Below are 27,431 nucleotides of genomic sequence, written 5' to 3'. Positions count from 1 at the left end.
GAAGCATGTTCCTAAATGAGTAAATAGATGAATAAATACTTAGTGTATCAAATGGCCAAGACACTTGCCTGAATCAACTTCTACTACACACTGGTCACATATTCTAAGATTAATACAATTACTACTTTTGATCTTATCTGATAATTTTAGTAGAAAAGTTCAGGAAGAAAGGCCACTATTTCCTAATGGCAATAATGCCCCTCTAAAACCACCCTTAGTCCCATATTCCATTAAGAATCTGTCCCCTCTCTCACTACCCTTGTACTGGCAGTTCTCAAAAGAGTGTCTACGCTTGGATAAGATAGTAACATTTACTGTGATTGTGTGTGTGAGAGAGAAAGAGAGAGAAAGAGAGAGAGAGGAAGGAAGGAAGGGAGGAAGGAAGCAAGAGAGGAAGGAAGGGAGGAAGGGAGGGAGGGAGGAAGGAAGGAAGGAAGGAAGGAAGGAAGGAAGGAAGGAAGGAAGGAAGGAAGGAAAAAAAAAAAGTTGAGGAGGAATTCGGGGAAGAGACCAGGTCATGCATTCATTGGGATATGTTGAATTTAAGATGCCTCTGAGACATCCAGGTGAAATTGCTGAGTGAGCAGGTATGTGGTCACGGGGTTGGCTTATTCTAGGATGTCCTAGAATCCTACATCCACAAATGTGGGCCTATCACTGCTTCCACCCCAATTTCCACATAATACACATCAAATAAATGTTTGCTGAGTCAGATAAATTTAACATTTGTCATGTTATCTTTGTTTCTTATATCACACTGTTTTCTTCCTTTTATTTTTTACTTTCTCCTTCTTTCTTTCCTTCCTTCTTTTCTCTTTTTCTTTTCTTCCTTCTTCAATGTATATTTATTAGAGTGCCTATTATCTGCCAGAGATCATACTGAACCTCAAGAATACAATGTTTAGCAATCTAGGCAATACAATTCAGGACATAGGCATGGACAAAAATTTCATGACAGATGCCAAAAGCAATTGCAATGAAAGCAAAAATTGACAAATCGTATCTAATTAAACTAAAGAGCTTCTGTACTGCAAAAAAACTATCAACAGAGTAAACAGCCTACAGACTGTTTACTGCAAACTACGCATCTGACAAAGGTCTAGTTTCCAGCATCTGTAAGGAACTTAAACAAATATACAAGAAAAAAACAAACAACTCTATTAAAAACTGGGCAAAGGATATAAACAGACACTTTTCAAAAGAAGACATGCATGCAGACAACAATCATATGAAAAAAATAGCTCAACATCACTGATCATTAGAGAAAGGCAAATCAAAACCACAATGAGATGCCATCTCATGCCAGTCAGAATGGTGATTATTAAAAAGTCAAAAAATAACAGATGCTGGTGAGGTTGTGGAGAAAAAGAAATATTTATGCACTGTTGGTGGAAGTGTAAATTAGTTCAACCATCGTGGAAGACAATGTGGTGATTCCTTAAAGACCTAAAGACAAAAATGCCATTTGTCCCAGCAATCCCATTACTGGGTATATACCCAAAGGAATATAACTTGTTCTATTATAACGACACATACAGGGTTATGTTCATTGCAGCATTATTCACAAGAGCTAAGAAATGGAATCAACCTAAATGCCCATCAATGATAGACTGGATAAAGAAAATGTGGTACATATACATTATGTAATATTGTGCAGCCATAAAAAGAAATGAGATCGTGTCCTTTTCAGGGACGTGGATGGAGCTGGAGGCCATTGTCCTTAGCAAACGAACATAGGAACAGAAAACCAAATACCACCTGTTCTCACTTATAAGTGAGAGCTAAATTATGAGAACACATGGACACATAGAGGAGAACAACTGACAAAGGGGCCTACTGGAGGATGGAGGATAGGAAGAGGGAGAAGATGAGGAAAAATAACGCGTGGGTACGAGGCTTAATACCTGGGTCATGAAATAATCTGCACAACAAACCCCCATGATACAAGTTTACCTAAGTAACAAACCCGCACAGGTACCCCTGAACTTAAAAAATTTTTTTAAAAAGAAAATAATGTTTAGCACAAACGAGTCATTTTCCTCTTCTCTGGGAGCTTACAATACAGGGTAGAGAGTGAAGTTATTTAAATAAATAAATAAAATTAACAAGAAACAATGCTGATAAGTGCTGTGAAGCAAAAGCACATGATATGTTACGTGGGAGTGGCTGATGTAGCCTCACCGGGGTAAGGGATAAAGGGAAGCTTCTCTAATGAGGTGGGCTGAGAGCTGAAGGATGCATCAGTGTGAACTTGGAGTCAAGGTCAAGAGCAAGAATAAGGAGGAGTCTGGGCAGAGGACCCACGGTGGAAGGAGGACCACGTGGCCTTCAAGGCTCTGCAAAGTTCCTGAGGATGGTGATTAGAGGATCATGGAGAAAGTACTATAAAATGAGGTCTGCTTGCCATCCATTTTTACTTAATTTTTTAGCTTTCTCTTTTCCTGTTCTTGTGTGTCCTTTTGTCTTCATTATTGTATTTTATCTTTATTTTTCAATAGCTTAACTATTGAATAACTAAAGTAACATCAGCACATTTCATCGCCCTCCTAAGACTTGGATGTAAACTCTGAAGGACAATTTGGGAAACATGGACAGTTGGAAAAGAGTTCAAGGAGATTCATATTCTTAAAGAGCATGAAAATGACATTTTAAAAATTTAAGTAATCTATACTTTGAGGAGGAACACCTTAAGAGTGTCCAGTACCTATTGAGTGGGAATACAGAGTGAATTATTAAAGGAGAATTAAAATACCTGTTCATACTTGTCTCTTGATTTGCCACCCACTTGTATGCCATTAGCTACAGTAGAGTTTTTTATCATTCTGCAGATTTTAATTGTTTTGATTAATGTCATGTATTCTTCAAATGCAGCACATTAATAAAAACCATAAAATGATGAAAAAAAAATCTGCACAATTACCTCAATATATTATTTATTGGACCTGTAAATCAAGTATTTTACACCAAGTTGTCTCCAGGTCATTCAGAGCTGGAATTTAAAAAAAGCAAAGGTGGTGATAAATATATCTAAATTGACTTTACATTTATCGTATATAAACATGATATATATGGACAATATAGAACTGGGCCATAATCCCAAAAGGCACAATCCCAAACATTGAAATCTCAAAATATCAAAATCCTGAAAATACGGCCAGGCATGGTGGTTCATGTCTGTAATCCTAGCACTTTGGGAGGCTGAGGTGGGCAGATTGCTTGAGCCCAGGAGTTCAAGTCCAGCCTGAGCAACATAATGAGACTTTGTGTCTACAAAAAAAATGAAAAAAATTAACTGGACATGGTGGTGCATGCCTTTAGTCCCAGCTACTCAGGAAGGTGAGGTAGCAGAACTAATTGAGCTTGGGAAGTTGAAGCTGCAGTGAGCCATGATCACACCACTGCACTCTAGCCTGGGTGACAGAATGAGACCCTGTCAAAAAAAAAAAAAAAAAAAAAAAAAAAAAAAAAAAAAAATCCTGAAAATATAACTCTAGAAAAAATAATTTTAAAAAATTCTTTTAAAAACATATATTTGGCTGGGTGCAGTGGCTCATGTCTGTGATCCCAGCACTTTAGGAGGCCCAGGTGGGTGGACCACCTGAGGTCAGGAGTTTAAGACCAACCTGGCCAACATGGCAAAACTTGTCTCTACCAAAAACACAAAAATTAGCCAGACATGGTGCAGGCACCTGTAATCCCAGCTACTCAGGTGGGTGAGGCAGGAGAATCACTTGAACCCTGGAGGCAGAAGTTGCAGTGAGCTGAGATTGCACCACTGCACTCCAGCCTGGGCAACAGAGACTCTCTCTCAAAAAAAAAAACAAAAACATATGTTCACATTTTTAAATGGGAATTTATTTGAAAAACTTATGAAAGCATAACAGAACATTTCATAGGCCACTTTATACAATAAATTAGGCAATAATAACTTACATATTTTTGTAAGCATAAACACTCAGTATACTAACAACAGTCACACAGGTATAACAGTTATGAGCAGATGAACCAGATTCAGAAAGAAATCAGTCAGAAAGAGAAACGAATAATCGTGTGCACCCAGCTTTATCTCTGCCATCATCTGAAATACTATGAAGGACAACCTAAGTCTTTATGAGATCAGTCAAGTTTGGATGGATCACCATCACATGTGCAGTCGCCCAAAAAGCCAAGATCTCGAGAAATTTTATTTTTCACAAAAGGAGATGTTCAAAAAGATCACCATTCCATATATTGAGGAAGTTTCAACATCTTTATTACACGTACAATGCTTACACACAAAGTCAACATCGTGATAATGCACTTTCATGGGGTCAAATTTGTAAAACCCTGCATAAAACAAATCAGAAGTCTTTAAAAGTCTTTACACAATTTATGCCCTAGTACTGGAAATGATGTGCAGATGAAATACACAGCATAGTGAATTAATGCTATGTGTGGATGGATGAAAGTCATATATAATTGAGTAATTTGGCATGAGAGAATTCTTGTATTTTTCACCTGCATTTTCACTTTTTCTATGATCTTTAAAACACTGCACTTGAATTTGGACAGTGTCTACAAATTTTGGAAGTATATGCTGTCCATTTGAAAGTCTGGTTATTGCTCATCTCTTGTAATTTAGCAATTCTGCTTCCAGGCACCAATAATTATTAACTTTTAAGCTTTATATTTCACCATTAAGGAATCTCATGTACTTGAATTATCATAGTCTTTTCGTGAGGAAACAATTTTACAGATCTCTTCCATCATGTAACAAGGAATACAGTTAAAAAAAAAAATGCATGTGTGGTCCCAGCTACTTGGAAGGCTGAGGTGGGCGGATCCCTTGAGCCCAGAAGTTAGAGCCTGCAGTAAGCTATGATCGCACCACTGCACTCCAACCTGGGTGACATAGCGAGATCCTGTCTCAAAAAATAAATAAATAATAAACAATGATATTCAACATCCTCCAATACCAAATTTTTATTAGTCTCCAGAGAGACTATTAAGGTTCTCCAGAGAGACAGAATCAATAGGATATCTATATAGATATATGAGGGTGTCGTGAGCAGTGCAAGGTCAAACATAACCACAACCTTGCACATTTGTGTCTTTTTATAAGGTTAGACTTCCATGGATGTTATTTTAATTATAAAAGCCACACCCCATATGGAGTTTCCAAGGAGGCGATTTTCTTTAGTACTATCCATTTACTTGGTAGTCAAAGTTGTGGGCACGTGGGCTCAAGCCACCTTACGAGCTAGTTAATAACATAAACCATGCATAAAATTATACTTAATCAATATAAATGTTTTAAATTAAATATTTCACATCAAACAAAATAACATCGAGAGAAAAAGGGATAGAAAAACTTGGGTTAATGAACAAGTTCAGGGAAAGTGACGTAGACAAAGAGAATGTCCAGGCCTAGTCTGGATAGTCTGTTAATGTCTTATAAGGAAGTGTCTTTGCTGTGGACAGAGCCTTTGGCAGCAGATGATGGGTGTTTATTATAAGTGACAGTAAGATGGTATCTGTTAAGACAGCCGTTTCAAGCTGCTGGAGTTATGGCCACAGAGTCCTCTGGTGAGGACTGATAGTAAAGAGTGTGTCTGGTTATGTCCTTATCTGGTTGGATGTAGCCTTTACTGATTAGGCAAAATATTTGATCCTCATTGACAGGACTTCTTTTAAAATGTAAGATGGAGTTTTTTTCTAAGATGGAATTGCTTACGTCAAGCAGATTCTATACAGAAGAGATTTATTAGGGAAATTGGCTCACGTAATTACAGACCATCTGTAAGCTGGAGACCCTGGAAGAACCAGGGAAGCAGATAATGGTATAACCCGCAGTCTCAGGATGAAGCCTCAGGACCCGAGGCACCACTGGTGTAAGTCCTGGAGTCCAAAGGCTGGTGAGCCTGAAGTTCTGCTGTCCAAAAAAGTGGAAGAAAAGTCTGCTCCAGCTCTCAGAGACAGACCAGTTCACTTTTTGTATTTGTTCTTTCCAGACCCCTAACCAATTGGATGGTGACCACCACCATTGAGGGCAGATCCTCCCCAGCTAGTCCACTCAGGCACACGCACTGACCTCCTCTGGACACCCACAATAATGCTCTCCCAGATTTCTAGGTATTCTTTCATCCCGTCAAGCTGATATCTAGAATTAACTCCACAAATCTACCCTTTGTCAATATGGCACTCTTTAAACCTTAGTACATTTCCAAATAAAGACAACAACAAGGTCCTAGTTCCCCTAACAAGATGCAACTATCCCAAGTACAATCAAAAACACACTAATCCCTTCCCCAAAATTTGACTTCCAGGATTTCAACATTTGGGATTTTATCTTTAGGGATAGTGATTTACAGAATTTTAGACTTAATTTTGATCAAGTGATTTTGATGTTTTGGGATTTTCATCTTTTGATATTTTTAGCATTCAAGATTATGGCATTCAGGATTATGTCTTTCAGGATTATGAGTGGCACCAAGACAATATAACTTGTGGATAGGTGCTTGCGAATACCATACTCAGGTATTCATCATTTTAAGACATTTTAAATTTTTTTTTTTTTTTTTTGAGATGGAGTCTTGCTCTGTCGCCCAGGCTGGAGGGCAGTGGCGCAATCTCAGCTCACTGCAAGCTCCGCCTCCTGGGTTCATGCCATTCTCCTGCCTCAGCCTCTCCAAGTAGCTGGGACTACAGGCGCCCCCCACCACGCCTGGCTAATTTTTTGTATTTTTAGTAGAGACGGGGTTTCACCGTGGTCTCGATCTCCTGACCTCGGGATCCAACCGCCTCAGCCTCCCAAAGTGCTGGGATTGCAAGCATGAGCCACCGCGCCCGGCCAACATTTTAAATTTATAAAAAATAAATAAATAGATGTAAATTTTAAAATTTGTTAATTTAAAACTTTTTAAATTTCTTAAAAATGTCATTAAATAATTGTAATATAAAACAAATTGTTCTTTTGAAATATATAGCAGAAATTTCAAGTATGTCGTAACAGTTTTGTCTTTTTGTGATGCTGAGTATGTCAATTAGATTTCAGTCTCATTTTTGTTGTTGTTGTTGTTGTTGTTGTTGTGGAAATAGAGTCTTACTCTGTCACCCAGAGTGATGCCATCACAGTTCACTGTAACCCAAAACTCCTGGGCACAAGCAATCCTCCCGTCTCAGGTTCCAGAGTAACTGGGACTACTGGCACACACAACCATGCCTGGCTATTTTATTCTTTTGCAGAAATAGGGGTCTCTTTTCATTGCCCAGATGGTCTCAAACTCCTGGCTTCAAGCGATCTTCTCACCTTGGCTTCCCAATCTGCTGGGCTTACAAGCATGAGCTACTGTTCCCAGACCCAGTCTACTTTTTAATATATGTTAAGTCACTAAATTTTAAGTAATATCATATTATGTTTGTAGACAAATCATTTTTTCATATTTAAATTAAATTAAAGAGCATCATGGGTCACTTGATAAATGGGGGAATTTTGAAATTTACTTCATCTTATGAATATTATTAAATGTTACATTAAATAAACTATAAGTATAATTTTAACAATATGGTGACATTGTTTTATCTAAACTTATTTATAAATCACTTCACAAAAATAATGAAGTAATTATAAAAATTTTATAAAGGAGGTCTGTGAGATTATGTACTACTTTGAAAGTAATTCATTAATTAAAAATGTCGGGAAACAGTTCTAATCTACTTGAACTCTATCCCAAAGAGTTCCAGTACACACAGTGGTTATAATAGTAAAGGAACAGCACACCTGCTGGGCATCTAACACTAACCTCTTGTTTTCTTACCACAATTCTTTTTTATCTTCTATAACATTTTACAACTAAGTGTTAATACACACATGCACATACACCCACACTCAGACAACTGAAGAAAATGATATTCACAGTCCTCCCCATTAAAATCTATGGGCACCAAAGTAAGTAAAAATAACCTCCTAGTTTTTTTGAGAAATAAGGCATCGAGAAAATCTTTTAAAACTTAAAACCATAGCTATAGAAATGATTTGTGCTGCAAGTATTTAAGCCCACAAGGTCAGCCTTGATTGGCAGTTAGAATTTTACATACCTCAAAATGTGTATGATTTCAATTAAGTTCTAAATCACTTTAGGTGAAAGTATGCAAAGAAAATTATTTTCCTACTGGAGAATAACAGGGATTTAACGTGGCTCCCTGAGGTCTATACAAAGCACTTAATCTCTTTTCCTCAGTTTCTAGCTGGGAATTACATCTCTACAATATAGAAATGGGATGGCCAAATAATCTAACATCTATACCAAGCTTTGAAGTTTAGTAAAGCGGATGTGCTTGTTGGGTAGCAGCGCTATTGTTTTCATTGTGTTTCATTACTTTCATTACCCAGGGTTTCCATTGATGAAAGCCTACAACAAAGCATTCATGGTGTGTGTGTGTGTTTCAAACTGCCACATTAGTGACTGGCTGTGTATACACACAAAACATCTGCTTATTCATTGGTAAATTAGTATGAAGTGTTTATTATTTAATAATTTAAATAAAAATTTTTTCAACCTTTCCATTCTTTTAACTTTTCTTCAGTCACCAGAATTATTTCACTAATACAGATCAGAAGTGCTCTTAAAGCACACACCCTACATTAAATAGCAACATTTATTTCACAGACATAATTTTGACCTAAAAAATAAAATTTTATAGCCTACAAAATGAGTAAGTCATCAAGAAGAGCTGATACTTAAAAGATGTACACATGATGAGATCAAAGATTGCCAAATCAATGTGACTTCTTAAAATCCTGGAAGAATGAGAGCAAGACATCTCATTGACATCTATTAGAAGTACCTTGGTAAATTAAAACATTTTTCTCTTCCCCTTTCTTGTCAACTTCTATTTGAGTAATATAAAGGCTTATGTTCTCAACTGGAGCCAAAGAAACACCTATTGCCATTGAGGTTTAGATAATTTTTTTCAATTTTTTATAGGGCCTACACAGAGTCGTTATCTGCAAAAAATAAGATGTGAATTTTATAAAATGCATTTGCCACACAAATAAAGATTCATTTTAAAACACTAATCTATTTAAAGTGACACTACTTTTTCTTTCCTACATTAAATTTATTCTGAAAGTGTTAAATTAATAATAATTAAAAGTGTTTTAGTTAGAAATAACAACCATTTATGAGAAATGACAATAAAATAATATGAAGGACATTAAAAGTATTCTACATATCCACAGAAATGCAGTCTCACTGATGTAATCTTATTAGAAAACTATACACATCTTCAAATGATATACTGTGACATAGTTTTGTAGCTATTGCTTTATGCGTATTCATTGTTCATTATGTGCTAAATGCTGAAACGTGAATGAATGAACAAATGAATGGATTGCCTCAGAGACCGCGTGATATTTTTAATATCAAAAATGGTGATAAATATTTATTCTTCAAGAGTAATTTCAGAAATGACAAGACCATTAAAAGCAAACTCTGATGAATAATAAAGCTAATCAGGATTTGGTGAATGGTAGAGAAAAAAATGATCATTTGTTTAACATCTACTATGTGCTTGCCACATAGTAAAACTGCTGGTTTCCAAGCCTCTTTTTCTGCCTAAAACCCCAAATTTAGTTTTTTTTTCCCCTTTCCCCTGCTAACTAAAACAAAGCAAAGTCAACCCCATTCCCAGATCGCAGGCTAGATCCTCATGAATCTAAGCCAATCAGTACACATGGAATTACCCTAGGAGCTCTTATTGGGTGAGAAGTGGGCATGTCATTTTGGCCCAATTAGACTGACAAAAAAGATTTCTATTCCCTGATCAGGAAATTTTTCTCTTCCTCTCTCTGAACATGAAAAAAGAGGCCTGTTTTTGCCCCTGTTTCTAGCAGTCTTTGACAGGTTGGTTTTCCTGAAGTCATGAGGGAAATTAGCCTGAGGTAAAGGAATAAACACAGCTAATGGCAGGGTCCAGAGAATATCAGAGAAGCAGAGCTGGAGTCTTCATATACCATGGCTGGTGCCCACCAAATCTCTGAACTTCTTGATGTGAAGAATAATACTTTTCCTATTTTTAAGCTAGTTTGAGTAGAGTTTTTCTTTCCTTTGAAAAAAGCATCTTAACTGAAAGAATAAGAACAATAAAACTAATCATTTATTGAGAAATTACCGTTTGTCAGATACTGCAGCAAAAATTAAAATTCCTAATTCTCAATACAGCTCTGCTCTAATTTTCTTTTAATTGATGAGGAAAACGAGTTTAAAGAAACTAAGTGTTTTACCTCAAAAATATATATATATATTTTACCAATTTTAAAGTAATTTTAAAAATATATTAATACAGCATTTTTTTTAAAAAAAGAGGTATCTTATTCACAATATCTTGTTATCAGTAAGTGAATTATGCTTAGAATCTGGGATTCTCTAGCTTTAAAACTTTTGCAAAGTACTTTACGCATCTTCACATTTGATGTTCACCACAGCCCTACAATGTACTATCATCAACACCTTAGATATAAAGCATCTGTGCAAGTTAGTAATTAATTTGGCTGTTAATAATGGAAAACCAACTAGAGTGGCTTAACCATACAAATGTTTATTCTTACATATAAAAGGAATTTTGTGCTACACAATTCTGTGCTAGTGAGGTGGCTTCACAAAATTATAACGAACCAAGCTCCTTCTATCATACTATTCCATCATCCTAATCCAAGGGCTACTACACGCAAAGTCTCCTCATGGTTCATAATTGCTGCTGACGTTCCAGTCATCAAGACCATACTCCAGTCAGTAAAGCAAAAGATACTTCTTCTAGATGAATTCACTTTCTTAGTCACATTGCCTCACTTAGCTACAAGGAAGGCTGGAAAATTTGTTATTTTGTCTTTTGTCTTGCTATTTCAAATAAAATTATGATTCTATAACTAAGAATAAAAAATAAAATGAATATTGGTAAGATAGAAATCTTTGCCTTAGCATAAGAACCTTACGGAAGTAATAAGACTTGCATAAGTTATACAACTAGGAATGGTAGTGACTCAATATGTGAACTACGACTGTAGAATTCCAAAACTCAAGTTCCTAATTTTTATGCTGCATTTCCTCCCTAAGTAGATGCATGAATTATAGAGCATAAAGAAATGGCACCAAATGATAAAACAAAAATTAAAAATGATGTTAGATATTCATTTGTGAGTTAAAAATTAGACTCATTACTTTAAAGTTATACTTTTAGTATGTGTAAAATTACTGACATAAAATAAATGGTATATAGCAAAGTTAATCTAATATAATTTAATGACAGCATTATCATTGATATGTTGGCTTCTGTAGATAAACAGGTATGCCCTGTAAGCACTACATTTACAAGCTTATCATCATTTTTTAAATTGTCAATTAATTTAGCCCTCTGTAGAATTATGCTATTCACCCTATATTCCTAACTCATAGAGCAGCATGAATTAGATTCTTTATTCAAATGATGTATAAGCATTATTAAAATGTATTTCTGTTGTGACGAAGGAAAGGAAAATGCATGTGAGGACAGAATTAAAAGAGCAGAATACCTAGATTCCAGTCCCGACTTCACCCCCGGCTCACTCTGTGATCCTAAATGGAGGCAATTTGGGCCTCCATTTCTGCATTTTTTTTTGAAAGACAGCTGAGTTTCTTTTATTATAAAATTCCCAAATCCTCATGTTCAATGAATATAAGATCTATACCTTAGCTTGTGGATAGGAAGAAGCAGGCAAAGACCTAAAGAGGAAAAAAAATAAAATTAAAAAATAAAATCCTAGGCTTTCTCTGCTCAAATTATGTTTCAACAGAACCTGTGGAAATAGACTGAAATAGACCGTTTGGGCTCCCTGTGTGTTCTGGTATACATCTTTAACCTGGCATTTCTCTGCATGCAGAAGAGAAAATGGCCCTCTTTGCAAAACTATGTTTCAGAGTTCTGAATTTGATAGTCTTATTGATTGTAAGTAGAATTTATACAAGTTCTATTTATTATCTCATCTATGCCTAAAATTGAAGGAAGCAATTCCAACTGATAATCAAATACTGGGAATTCATAAAAAACAAATTAGGTAGCTCTACATTGCAACTAATATTGAAAGAAGTTCAATACGTACTGTTAAGTAAAATAAAATTAAGGTGCAGAACAGACGGTATAGTCTAAAGGCACTGCTATAAAAATGTGTATTTTTAAAAGTATATGTTAACTATAGTCTATATTAAAAGTAAGCATATATTGGCTGGGCGTGGTGGCTCATGCCTGTAATCCCAGTACTTTGGGATGCCGAGGCGGGTGGATCACGAGGTTAGGATATCGAGACCATCCTAGCCAACATGGTGAAACCCCGTCTCTGCTAAAACTACAAAAATTAGCTGGGCATGGTGACACGTGTCTGTAATTCCAGCTACTCAGGAGGCTGAGGCAGGAGAATCGCTTGAACCAAGGAGTCTGAGGTTGCAGTGAGCCAAGATCGCACTACAGCACTCAAACCTGGCCACAGAGCAAGACTCCGTCTCAAAAAGAAAAAAAAAAAAAGTAAGTTTATAATAAAAAATAAAAGTGTGCGGCCGGGCACAGTGGCTCACGCCTGTAATCCCAGCACTTTGGGAGGCCGAGGGGGGTGGGTCACGAGGTCAGGAGATCAAGACTATCCTGGCTAACACGGTGAAACCCTGTCTCTACTTAAAAATACAAAAAATTAACCGGGCGTGGTGGCAGGCTCCTGTAGTCCCAGCTACTCGGGAAGCTGAGACAGGAGAATGGCATGAACCTGGGAGGCGGAGTTTGCAGTGAGCCGAGATCGTACCACTGCACTCCAGCCTGGGAGACAGCGAGACTCCGTCTCAAAAAAAATAATAATAATAAAATAATTTTAAAAAGCATGTGTGTGTAAATACACACACACACTTTGCAATGTGTGCACATATTGTGTGTGTATATACATTTCTGTTTCTTTTTCAGTTTCTAAATCTGCCAAATTTCCAATCTTGTTTAGTTTCTTAAACATAAACATAGATATTTTAAATTTAGTTTCTGGTATCTACATGATCTATATCCCCTCTACATTTGTTTCTATTATCTGTTCGTTTCCCCTGGCTTCTACTCACATGATCATATCTCCTTGTATGCCTTCCTTTTTTTGAATGCTGAAGATTATTTATAAAAAATTATGGTGCTAATATCAGGCTCTAGAGATTATAATCTTTGTCCTGAAATAATTATTTGTTTCAGGCAGACAGGTATGCTAGAGTCACTAGCAACCACAAATAACCTCAATCCAATCAAGAATTAGGAAATTTAAAGCTGGGTCTTCTCCCTGGAAGTGCTGATTGGTTCTAAATTTATTGTCATTCCTAGAATGTAGTCATTTTGAATCCCACTCCAAAGCTTCAGGGAGTTACCATGTTTTCTTTTCCAACATGAAAAAGAAACACAAATAGATACATGGTCCAGAGGAACACAAATTGGAGTGCAATTTGGACTCAAATTTGTGTTCCTCTGGCCTATGTATCTATTGAAGCACACTTTCAGAGTTGATGTCACCTGTAGGGATTGAAGTGTCTCCAAATGCCAAGTTCAATCCTACGGCATTTTTCTTCTCCAGGGTCTTGGCTGCACAATCTCTCACCATCTTGGTAGCTTTCCAATGCCTTAAGAGAATTTTCAAAATTTGTCCAGCTTCTGTAGTTGTTTGGAGTGGGAGAGTTTGCCCAAGCCACCTAGCTTGCAATTTCCAGAAACAGAAATCCTATATATGTTTTTTAAAATACATATAAATCTCTGGGAGGATATATGAGAAAGTATATAAATGTGCTTACCTCTTGGGAGAGAGATAGAAATTTGGGTAAGGAAACTTTTCACTTTTAGCATACAACCTTTCACATACAGTTAGAATTTTTTTCTTATAAGTATGCATTGCTTTTATTTTAAAAATCTAGTTTCTAAAATTATTGAATAAAAGTTTAAAAAGAAAAATAATAATCAAATAACAATAACTTTGTGACGATTATTTAATATTCACTACATGGAAGTATTATCAGAAAGCCTACCTAAACTACAGGTTGGAAGAGAATGTCTGTCTGTTAATCTGATGTGCAATCTATATCACATAGCTAAAAAATACACTTCTGTGAAGGAAGAGAACACATGGAAAAAAATAAGTCAAAGAAGGCAAAAAGGAATCAGCAATATATTTGAGATCTTAAAGTTTATTACTTATGTGTCCTGTTATTCACAATTAATAAACATAATTATCATCGATTGTTAGACACTTAATATATGTAATAATATATATAGTGGTTTCTAATCACTAAGTTAACATTTTTAAACTAGAATATCTGTTTTCAGGGCATAATATAAAGCATAGAGACTTTCCAAAATTAGTATGTGACTTAAAAGACATGCAAAAGTGCTCCCTATAAATATTGACTTGCTTATGCCACAAATATGTACTCAACACTATTTGACAGTCCTAATAGACCCAAGCATTCAGTCATTTGGCAAAACCAACAAAGACTGTGGCTTAAATGGGTCTGAATGATTGCGAGAACCATTGTTCTGCAGTTTCCCTCAGTTGTGATATCAGACCCTTGTGCAATAAGTACCACAGAAGGACAATATTGACAAAAGAAAAAAATAGCAACATAAATTTTAAACTCAAGCTAATGGCATTTTCATTGTGAGCCACAGGTTACATCCTAATTCAGTGAAGCTATAACTTTGCAAATATTCATTGTCTATTAACAAGTTTGAACTAGAAATTGATTTCAAAATGGAAAAACATAGGGGCATGTGGAAGACGTCTAGTTTACGGTGATACACAGAACATTTACAAAAGATATATGAACTACTGATATTTTGCTTCTGTGAACTGAACACTTCATTTATCCTTTTCAGCTCTATGAGTGAACAATTTGTTCCTTAGGGAAAAAAAATAAAGCTGAACGTTTTTGAAAAACCTTTCAAATCTCTACTCATATCCAGTTTATTTCAGTTACACAATCACATCTCAATACCCTGTAAGCCACAATTACCAAGTAAATTACATCACAGGCACCTCCTATAAAAGAGAAAGGAAAGGGAAGTAAGGAAATGCACACATGTATGTGTCTATGTGTGTATATCTATGTATACCAAACCAAAGAAGAAAATATAATAGTCATGATAACATAGCTGCTACTTTATAATTTTATAAATCTCCTTCTCCACTTGCTCCATGCTCCTTTATCATAAACTATATTCCTTGTTCAGAATCAATGTTAGTTGAGATTACCAGGACAGTGCATGATGTCAGAAGTTTGGCAAGCAGGGAAGGCAAGTGCATATCTTAAACAAGTGTTTATTCCCGTGAATATAAGTCCTTCAGACAGAAGGTATCTAATATTATTCACCTTCTGCCAGAGTATGATGCCCTACTAAGGACCAGCTTTGATATTTGCTATTGATAGATTTCTTATTAAGAAAAAGCAGTAGCTTGATCAACTATGGTGATGAGAAAATTAGGTTTTAAGCCCCCATCCTTCTCACCATGGCCACGTTGTTCATAAGCACATTAAGCAAGCTTTGAGGTAGCTATTACCTAGGCTGACAAACACCTGCAGAGCAGGTCATTTTGTGCACCAGACTGTTGAGAACCTCTTCTGCAAGATTGTATGTTGAATATTAATTTGGAACACCAATATTTGCCCATTTTAAGAAGACTACCATGCTCCTCTTCCCCAAACTTCCTTTTCATCAGTTCCAACTGTGTTATCTTCGAAGTCCCTAGCCATTTGACCAAACCACTGATCATTATCTAAGGATCAGTGGAGCTTCAGTACAAAAGCGAATTTCTTTCCAGGCAAATGGATAAGCAGATACAACTCTCATTGCCCTTTACTTGGAAGATTTTGCTTCCTCAATAAATTTCAGCAGCAGGAATGGGACTATAAGGCCACAGTTAGTCTATTTCCAGTGAGTGTTGGCAGATCATGCATGACTACTCAACTGCCCTTAGGAAACATCCCATGACGAATGAGTATAGATTGAAAGAAGGCAGTGAAGGAGTAGGTGCACTGGGCATTGTGAACCACCTACTCTTTGAATAAATTTGTGCTCTCAGGGTCTGCTCTAGTCACGTGATGATGGAGTCCTGCTATCAAGCTCAGGTAACAGGAGGTTCACAATGGCTTTTGCATCTAAATAAAAAATCTTTGCATTGATGGAATCATGCACTCTTCTGTATCTTTCAATAACACTGTTTGTACAAATATCTAAAAATGATAAGTGGTTGAATTTTGCACAGCTCACATAGCTTTGTCTATCATACAGTCAGAACTTAGTATTCCACTAAAAATCATAGTTCTTTACCCATTAGTCTATAGCTTAGTGTATTAGTCTTATTTGCTTTTATTCAGCTGTAACATTCACTATCCAATATATTATTAGATTTTTAAAACAGTTCTCAGATATAGGTTGATTTTATTTTCTCATTATTTATCTACACAGTTTATTTTCTATAGGTCATATACTTCACTGTTTATTATAAATTTATTTATTCTTATTCCAGTATTGCATTCTACTCCTTATCATGTTTTTTGTTGTTGTTGTTCTGTGAGATACTTCTCAGCATATGCCAAGTGTTGGTTTGGTGTTAAATACCCACATCGATTTTGATTCTACTTTTAGCAATTTGGCTACTTAAATAACACTTCCAGATTATGTAAAGCAACATTTTATCTTTCGCAACATACTTTGTGGATCTGACCTCAGTTCGTACTAACACTAAATCTAGGAGGTAAGGTGGGCAGAGAAGGTTTTCTTTCTTTCTTTCTTTCTATTTTTACATTTTTTATGTTAATAGACTATTTTTAAAAACAGTTTTAGGTTTATAGAAAAATTGAGCAGATAGTATAGAGTTCCCATATTCCACTCTCCCTTACTCAGTCTCCTATTATTAACACGTTGCATTAATGTGGTATGTTTGTTACAAACGATGAACCAATGTAGGTATGTTATTCTGACCTAAAGTCCATAATTTACATTTTTTTACTATTTGTACTGTTTAAGTTCCATGGCTTTTGACAAATGTATAATGTCATGTATCCACCATACAGAATAATGCTGCCAACCTGAACTTCCCCTGGGCTTTACCTATTCATCTCTCTCCCTCCCCACTAACTCTGGCAGTCACTGATCTTTTTACTGGCTCTATAGTTTTTCCTTTTTCATAATGTCATGTAGTTGGAATCATACAGTATGCAGTCTTTCCATAATGTCTTCTTTCACTTGCAATATACATTTAACATTTCACTATGTCTTTTCATGGCTTGGTAGCCAATTGATTTTTATAGCTAAATAATATTCCCTTGTATAGGTGTACCACAGTTTATCTATACATTCATCTACTGAGAGACATTTTGGTTGCTTCCAGTTTGGGGCACTATTAATAAAGCTGCTATAAACATCTGTGTGCAGGTTTTTATGTGGATGTAAGTTTTCAACTCATTTGGGGAAATACCTAAAAGTGTGATTGGTAGATCACGTGGTAAGACAAAGTTAGACTTGATAAAAAATAAATAAAAATAAAGGGGCCGGGAGCAGCGGCTCACGCTTGTAATCCCAGCACTTTGGAAGGGTGAGGCGAGCGGATCACGAGGTCAAGAGACCGAGACCATCCTGGCCAACATGGTGAAACCCTGTCTCTACTAAATATACAAAAATTAGCTGGGCATGGTGGCCCACACCTGTAATCCCAGCTACTCGGGAGGCTGAGGCAGGAGAATTGCTTGAACCCGAGAGATGGAGGTTGCAGTGAGCTGAGATCGTGCCACTGCATTCCAGTCTACTGACAGAGCGAGACTCCGTCTCACAAAAATAAATAAAATAAAATAATTTTAAAAACTGGCAAACTGTCTTCCAAATGGTTGAACAAGCAATGAATGAGAGTTTCTGTTGTTCCATAGCCTCAACAGCCTTTGTTGTTGTCAATGCTTTGGATTTTAGCCATTCTAATAGGTATGTATAGTGGTATCTCATTCTTGTCTTAACTTGCATTTCCCTGATGATATGATCTTCAGCATCTTTTTTATGTTTAGTTGCCATATCCTCTTTTGTAAGGTGCCTGTTCAAATCTTATGCCAATTTCTTAATTGACTTTTTTATTTTCTTATTGATGAGTTTTAATAGTTCTTTGTACATTTTGAATACAAGTTCTTTTTTGTTTGGGGAGGGGGACAGTCTTACTCTGCCACCCAGGCTGGAGTGCAGTGGCACAATCTTGGCTCACTGCAACCTCTGCCTCCCAGGTTCAAGCAATTCTCCTGCCTCAGCCTCCCGAGTAGCTGGGACTACAGGAACCCGCCACCACACCGGCTAATTTTTTTTTTTTTTTTTTTTTAAGTATAGACGGGGTTTCACTATGTTGGCCAGGCTGGTCTCGAACTCCTGACTTCACGATCCTCATGCCTCAGCCTCCCACAGTGTTGAGATTACAGGCGTGAGCCACCACGCCTGCATGAATACAAGTTCTTTATCAGATATGTGTTGCCAATATTTTCCCTCAATTTCTGACTGGTCTTTCCATTCTCTTAAATGTGCTTGATTTTTTTTTTTTTTTTTTTTTTTGGAGTTTTGCTCTTGTTGCCCAGGCTGAAGTGCAGTGGCACAATCTCGGCTCACTGCAACCTTCACCTCCCAGGTTCAAGCGATTCTACTGCTTCAGCCTCCTGAATAGGGATTACAGGTGCATGCCCAGCTAATTTTTTGTATTTTTAGTAGAGGTGGGGTTTCATCATATTGGCCAGGCTGGTCTCAAACTCCTGACCTCAGGTGATCCACCCTCCTTGGCTTCCCAAAGTGCTAGGATTACAGGCACGAGCCACTGCGCCTAGCCATGTCCATTTAATTTTGTTTCTGTCACTTGCAAATGAAAGAATTCTGGCTAACAGATCTTTGTAGACTTTCGTTAATATATAAAATAGATTTTAAAATTGTATCAGAACTTGACCATTGAAGATCATTTGTCAATCCAAGGATATGTATGTTGCTATCGTTTAAGAGATTGTCATTAATTAGTGAGTCCTGTAGATAAGACCCACAAGGGATTAGCCTGAGTAAGCTATCCCTAACCTTCTGAACCTTTCATTCAGGCAGATTTAGCAATTAAAAAAAAAAAAGAAAAAAAAACTTTATAGGAAATACATACTTTACAATGCCTGAAGAAGTGTCTCCATTTTCTTTTCACAGTTCTGTTTCATTTTGGCAACTTATGACAAAGAACCTCTAAGCCTAAAAATTATAAAGAAAAAAATGGGGTAATGAAAATAATTAATGACATAAATATTAATATTACTTATAAAATATTTTAAAACTCCAACAATCTAACGGCTCTCAATTTTCCATTTGCTTTTATGTTTATCAAAATGCAAAGGGACAAAGTTGTTGATATGTCATGTTGTATAATTGATTTATATATAGAAGTAATTCATGATAGTCAAAATTAAAATATTATGCCTTGATATAGCAGTGCTCTTTATAGTAAAATCACTCTAGGTTATAGAAACGTCTTTTCAATTTACAGTGTAAGGTTATTCCAACAACATAAAAATAGAATTTAATTGACTTTGGGTAGAATTATTTCCAACATATGTATGAGATGAATTCAAGATTGGGAGCAGGGGGTGTAAAACAAATGTTTCTTCAAAGATGTTTTCCTTCCAGTCTAAGTGATAACAACATTAAACCTGCCCTCTGCAAATTGTGCCATCTTGTCCTCACCAGAAGAGTCCGTGACTATGTGGCTTCCATCGGTCCAAGGCAGGGCTGGCCTTCTCCCCTTCACGCTGATTTTCTGGTTTGAGGACCCGTGCTCTGAGGCGTATAAACTGCTTTACTTCCCCTATTAAGACGTTGACATGAATCCAAAGTGATATCCCTGCAGTAGTGAAGAAAGGCTTCAAAATTGAAATGAACCACCCTTGCAGTTTAATGCTCTTGTCATGTAGGGTTTCTTCCTTTCTTTCCTTTCTTCTGTCCTTTTATCCTTTCTTTATTTTTTTTTTAAATAAAGACTACAAACAGCAGGGGATATACAGACCTTGCAATCACTAGAAAATGAAATGTCTCCACAGCACTGAGATGCATTTAGTGCTAAGACGGAAATTTAGTTCCTTCTATTCTTCTGTAAGGATAAAGTCTTTTTTGAAAGAAAAATGAAATAAAAATAATTTCAGGGTGATGGGCTATCCCCAGCCTTCAGGTCATGCTGCTCTCTCATCATGTTTTAGGCTGCTTGGTGATAAAAGAAATGGAAAAAAAGAGAAAATTTCCTAATCAGAGTTTCATCAACTGAGTGATCAACAACAGAAAATGGCCACTTTCATATTCATTAAAGTAATTTTTCAAAGAGGAGAGATTTCAGAATTAGTGACACTGAGTGCATATTGCTAAATTTATTGTTGACTGTTACTTGGAAGTTTTTGTTTGATCTTTCTTTGTTTTCTTCTGTGGTATAGCTTCATTATATATATATGGTTGCATCTTTCTTTTAAGTTCACTCTGACAATTTAGTTTCCTTATGTTTCATTGTTCTGGGAATCACATTCAAATGAAATTAAGGGTTTTTTTTTTAATTCAAAAAAGCAATAAATCTTTCAACAAATAACATAAATTTTTAATTAAAAAATAAAAACAGCTACATGCATTATACATATATTAAACATTTCTTTATTTGATCTTTCTCAATGATAACAGTATTATAAGATTGTTACAAACAATTAAAATAGTGTAATATAAAAAGGTAGAGGTGCAGAAATAATTTTGTATATACTCCCCACCTCACCCCATCCATCTACCACCATCTCACCCCACTGAGTTAACCGATGTTGGCCCCCTTTGATATATTCTTTTATGCTGCTATGTTTACATATTCTTTATGCCATACATAGAGATTTGGAGGTAATACTTTAAGTGAAAAATAATTGTATGATATAGGTTTTTTGCAAATTGTGTTATTTATTTTGAAAATATGTCATAGAAGATTTGTATGATGAATTTTTTTAACTTTTTATTACAGAAAATTTCAAATGTATACAAAAGTAGGAAGACTTGTATAATTAACCCCCATGTACTCATCAACCAGCTTAAACAATAATCAACTAAAAGACAATATTTTTTGCATCTTACCCTTCCTACTCAATTATTGTGACACAAATTTAGACATCATGCCACATCAATCATAAATATTTAAGGTGTACCTATTAATAGAAATGATGAATATTTTAGTACGACCATAATGCTTTTTAACAATCTAAAAATTAATAGCCAGCCAGTATTCAAACATCCAGTTTTCTCATAAATGAAGTCTTATGGTGCTACAGAATTTCTCACAATATGGATTTTTTGGGTCAGGAATAACTCACAGGTGGATTTGTATATATCTCCGGAATGCACATGTCTGCTAGTCTCTTTTTTTGTGATATTAGCATTCATTGATAATCATTGCCTACTTCTATTAATTTATTAGTGGTTGCAAAATTGTAATGGTCTAATGATACAACTTTTTCTTGATTCATTACCTAGAATATTTCTATAAAAAGAAAAGGCCTTTAATCAACAAGTTTCTTACTCTGAAGAGGAGTTCATACAGGAAAGAGAGAACAAATGCTTAAATATTTCCCTTTGCTTACCTCTTTTCAAAATAATAATATTTCTTATACCCTCCAAAAATGTCCAATGATTTCTAAGTATAAATATAAATTTATGGATGTAAACATATTTGGCATGTCTCAATCCAGTGTGTTTATTATCCTTTATGATGTTTAAATGGTCATATCTTTTGCCACAGACTTTTGAGCCCATTTTTATAGCCTCTGATGGCTATTTTACCTTCTTAAAACAAGTTATCCCAGCTTTAGCATTTGACAAAATGCAACATCCTTACATGATGAAGAAGAAAAAAACTGAACAAATTAGGTATAAAAAGAATGCACTTCAACATAATGAAGAACATATATGCTGAACCCATAGCTAATATTACACTCAATGGTGAAAAGCAGAAAGTTTTTTCTCTAAGAATAGGAACAAGACAAGGATTCCCACATTCACTGCTTCTATTGAATATAGTATTGGAAGTCCTAGCCAGAGCAATTAGGCAAAGAAAGAAGAAAGAGAGAGCATAACAATTAGAAAGAAGTAAAATTTTCTCTGCTTGCAGTTGATATGGTCTTATATCTAGAAAATCCTAAAGACTTCACCAAAAATAAACCTAAAACATCAAAACTAATAAACAAATTTAATGAAGTTGTAGGATGAGCTTTATTTGTATTGATCAACAAAATCAATACACAAATCAGTTACATTTCTATACACTAACAACAAACTATCTGAAAAATAAATGAAGAAAACAAACAGAAAACCAAATGCCACATGTTCTCACTCATAAGTGGGAGTTGAACAATGAGAAGACAAGGACGCAGGGAGGGGAACATCACACACCGGGGCCTGTCAGGGCAACGGGAGAGACAGCATTAGGACAAATACCTGATGCATGCAGGGCTTAAAACCTAGAGGACGGGTTGATAGGTGCAGCAAACCACCATGGCACATGTATGTCTATGTAACAAACCTGCACGTTCAGCACATGTATCCCAGAACTTAAAGTTAAAAAAAAAAAAAAAAAAGTTGATGGGGTGAAACTCAGAGAAAAAAAGAAGGAGAGAATCATGGGACCTATCCCAGCAGGGTGAGCATCATTGATTATTATTAGGAAATGTAATGAGATAAATGGAAATTTATTATATAAAATAAAGGCCTTAATACAGCATCAAAGGTTGAGTGGACCAAAGAGAGCCCCTGCTGGTCCCCCAGTATTAGAGAGACCCAAGCCAATTTTCTATATTTACCCCAGATTGGAGAAATTAAAAAAAAAAATCAGAAAGCAAAGTTACAATAAGGAAAAAAAAAGGACAGGCCAGGTACGGTGGCTCATGCCTGTAATCCCAGAACTTTGGGAGGCCGAGGCAGGTGGATCATGCAGTCAGGAGTCAGAGACCAGCCTGGCCAACATAGCGAAACACCGTCTCTACTAAAAATACAAAAATTAGCCGGACATGGTGGTGCATGCCTACAGTCCCAGGTACTTGGGAGGCTGATGCAGGAGAATCACTTGAACCGGGGAGGCAAAGGTTGTGGTGAGCAGAGATCACACCACTGCACTCCAACCTGAACAACAGAGTGAGACTTCAGCAAAAAAGAAAAGAAAAGAAAGGATAAAATACTTAGTAATAAATTAATCAAGGAAGTGAGGAATCTGTATGCTGAAAACCACAATACATCAAGAAAAGAAATTTTAAAAGACCCAGAAAAATGAAAAGATATGCCATGTTCATGAGTTGAAAGAATCAGTATTGTTAAAATAGCCATAATCCCTAAAGAGATCTGCACATTCAGTGCAATCTCTATCAGAATTCCAATGTTATTTTTTGCAGAAACCGAGAAAAAACTCCTAAAATTCATGTGGAACCACAAAAGACCGCAAATAGCCAAAGCAGTCTTGAACAAAGCTGAAGACATTATACTTAACGATTTCAAATTATAGTAGAAAGCTATAGTAATAAAAACAGCATGGTATTGGCATAAAAACAGACACATAGACCAATGGTACAGAATTGAGAGCCTAAAAATAAACCCACACATATACAGTCAACTAATGTCTGACAAGGGTGCCCAGAATACAAAATGAAGAAAAGACAACCTCTTCGATGAATAGTATTGGGAAAACTAGATATCCACATGCAAAATAATAAAACCAGGCCATTATGTTATGCCATACACAAAAAATCAACTCAAAATGGATTAAAGACTTCAGTATAAGGTGTGACAAAAATAAAACTTCCAGAAGAAGACATAGGGGGAAAGTTATTTGATTCATCTTAGCAATGGATTTTTAGATAAGACACCAAAAGCACAAGCTACAAATGCAGGAATAAACAAGTGGGATTACAGCAAACCAGACAGCTTCTGAATAGCAAAGGAAACAACCAACAAAATGAAAAGACTCCAGCCTGGGCAACATGGCAAAGCCCTGTCTCTACTAAAAATACACAAAATTAGCCAGGCGTGGTGCATGACTGTAGTCACGTGCATGCCTATAGTCTCAGCTACTGGGGAGGCTGAGGTGGGAGAATCACCTGAGCCTGGTGTGTTAGTCCATTTTCACACTGCTATAAAGTAATACCAAAGACTGGGTAATTTTTATAAAGTAAAGAGGTTTAGTTGACTCACAGTTCCATATGCCAGGAGGCCTCAGAAAACTTACAGTCATGGCAGAAAGTGAAAGGAAAGCAAACACCTTCACAAGGCAACAGGAGAGAGAGAAAGAGTGCATGAAAGGGGAAGACCCCCACACTTATCAAACAAACAGATATCGTGAGAATTTGCTCACTATCATGCGTACAGCATAGGAGAAACCGTCCCCATGATCTGATCACCTCCCACCAGTTTCCTCCCTTGACACGTTGGGATTATGGGGATTACAATTCGAGATGAGATTTGGATGGGGACACAGAGCCAAACCTTATCATCTGGGAAGTCAAGAGTGTGGTGAGCTGTGATCACTCCACTCTACTCCAGCCTGGACGACAGGAGTGAGACCCTGTCTTTTAAAAAGAAAGAGAAAGAAGAAGAAAATACAACAGGGTGGAAGAAAATATTCGCAAACTACACATCTGATAAGTGGTTAATATTCAAAATATATAAAGACCTCAAACAATTTCACAGTAAGAAAACAGATAGTCTGATTAAAAAATGGGCAAAGGACCTAAAAAGATATTTCTCAAAAGGAGACATTTGAATGAGCAACAGATATATGAACAGGTACTCAATATCACTAACCATCAGGAAAATGCAAACCAAACCATAAGGATATATCATCTCACACCTCTTAGGATGACTAATATTAACAAAACAAAAGATAATAAGCTTTAATGAGGATATGACAGAAAGGAAACCCTGATACACTGCTAGGGGGAAGGTAAATTGGTACAGCCTTTAGGAAAAAAAAAAAACAGCAAGGAGGTTTCTCAAAATATTAAAAATAGAACTACCATGTGATCCATCAACCCCACTTCTGGGTATTTATCCAGAGGAACTTAAATCAGGATCTTGAAGAGATACCTGCATGCCCATGTGTTTTGCAGCACTGACAGGACATGCAAACAACCTAAATTTCCACTGATGGACAAATGGATAAAGAAAATGTGGTATACACATAAAATGAAATATTACTCAGCCTTTAAAAAGAAGGAAATTGGCCAGGTGCAGTGGCTCATACCTGTAATCCTAGCACTTTGGGAGGCCGAGGCGGGTGGATCACCTGAGGTCAGGAGTTCAAGACCAGCCTGGCCAAGATGGCGAAACCCTGTTTCTACTAAAAAATACAAAAAAAAAAAAAATTAGCTAGGCATGGTGGTGCATGCCTGTAATCCCAGCTACTCGGGAGGCTGAGGCAAGATAATCGCTTGAACCTGGAAGGTGGAGGTTGCAGTGAGCCAAGATCACACCATTGCACTCCAGCCTGGACAGCAAGAGGGAAAGTCTGTCTCAAGTTAAAAGAAAAAAAAGAGAGAGAGAAGGAAATCTTGCTATTTGCAACAGCATGGATGGACCTGGAGGACATTATGTTAACTGAAATAAGCCAGGCACAGAAAGACAGATACTATATGTATGATCTCATTTATATGTGGAGTCCAAAATAGTCAAATTCATAGAAGCAGAGAGTAGAATGGTGGTTACCAGGGACTGAGATGAGGGAAAACTGGGGAGGTGATGGTCAAAGGGCACAAATTTTTATTTATGCAAGGTAAGTTCTTGCATATTGCTTATAGCTAACAATACTGAATTGTACACTTAAAATTTGCTGAGAGTGTAACTTATGTTAAGTGTTCTCAACCAAGAAGAAAGCAATAACAATAATAACAAAGGTGGCAAGAGGAAACTTTGGGAGGCAATTAATATGTTTATGGCTGAATGGGCAGTGTGGCTCACGCCTGTGATCCCAGCACTTTGGGAGGCCGAGGCGGGTGGATCACCTCAAGTCAGGTGCTCTAGACAAGCCTGGCCAATGTGGTGAAACCCCATCTCTACTAAAAATACAAAAATTAGCTGGGCGTGGTGGCGGGCATCTGTAATCCCAGCTACTCAGGAGGCTGAGGCAGGAGAATCACTTGAGCCCAGGAGGTGGAGGTTGCAGTGAGCTGAATCATACCACTTCACTCTAGCCTGGGCAAAAGAGCAAAACTCCGTCTCAAAAAACAAAAACAATATGTTAATAGCCTTGATGGTGATGATGGTTTCATGGGTGTATACTTATCCTCAAACTCATCGAGTTGTATACATTAAATGTGTAGTTTTTCACATAATAAGCATTAAGTAAACGTAAACTAGTATTATTAATTTCAATGTGCTCTTCACACATTCCTACTATTGTGCTTTTCCTTTCAACATTAGAATTCTTAACTTTGCAAGTTTATTTTTTTATTATACCCACCTCAATCCTTTCTCAGTCAAACTTAAATTTATACATATTTGTGCAAAGACTTTTGTCATAGAATTGTATTAACTGACTTATGGAATATACAATAATTATATCATGAAAAAATGGTGGGTTGAACACGTGTATCTGCTTTGATCCCTCCTGAAACTTCACTAAAATAAGAATAAAAATATTTTCTTTAATGAACAAACCAACAAAACTGTAAAGAACAGGAAAGAAAGCAAGAAAAACAAGATTTCAGAAGCTGGAAAGCAGACAGATGAGTGAGTAGCAAATCAAAGGATTTATCAGAGAGAGATGTAATTTACACCAGAAAATACCCAGAGCTTCTGTCACCTCACCCTTCCATACGAAAAGGCAAGGAGGATCATCAGACATCTGAGGAAATGCCGCTAACCTGACAGATAAAGACAAAACCAAACTAACAAAAGAACAACTCCATGGAAGCAGACACAATGTAGGGGAAGAAGCGTTACTAAAAAGCAAAAACTGTCAATGATATCCTCAAATAAATTAGAGAAAACAGTGTAGCCACGTAAGGAGAATGGAATGCTCTTTAAAAAGGGCTTCTGAAGACAAAATGCATAGGTCTTAAGCTCTTGGAAATTAAAACTCTGTTTGCAGAAATTACATGTATCCTATAGAAGAGAAGGAAGATAGGCCTCACAGAAAGTAAAGCAAAAATGAAGGATGTGGAAAATAAGGGTAAAAATATAAGAAAAAGAGAGAAGACTAGTCCAAGAGGCCCTAAAAGGGAGAGCCAACAAACAGGGAGGAAGATATCATCCACAAACATATTCAGGGGAACTTCAGAAAATTGAAGCATATGACTTCAAAGTACAGAATCCACTAAATGCCCCACACAGTGGATGAAATAGATGCTACGAAATTTCAGATGACT

The sequence above is a fragment of the Hylobates moloch genome, unplaced genomic scaffold (genome assembly GCF_009828535.3).
Source record: "Hylobates moloch isolate HMO894 unplaced genomic scaffold, HMol_V3 SCAFFOLD_9, whole genome shotgun sequence".
NCBI lineage: Eukaryota > Metazoa > Chordata > Mammalia > Primates > Hylobatidae > Hylobates > Hylobates moloch.
The sequence above is the reverse complement of the archived record's forward strand: the minus strand, read 5'-3'. Positions refer to the sequence as shown.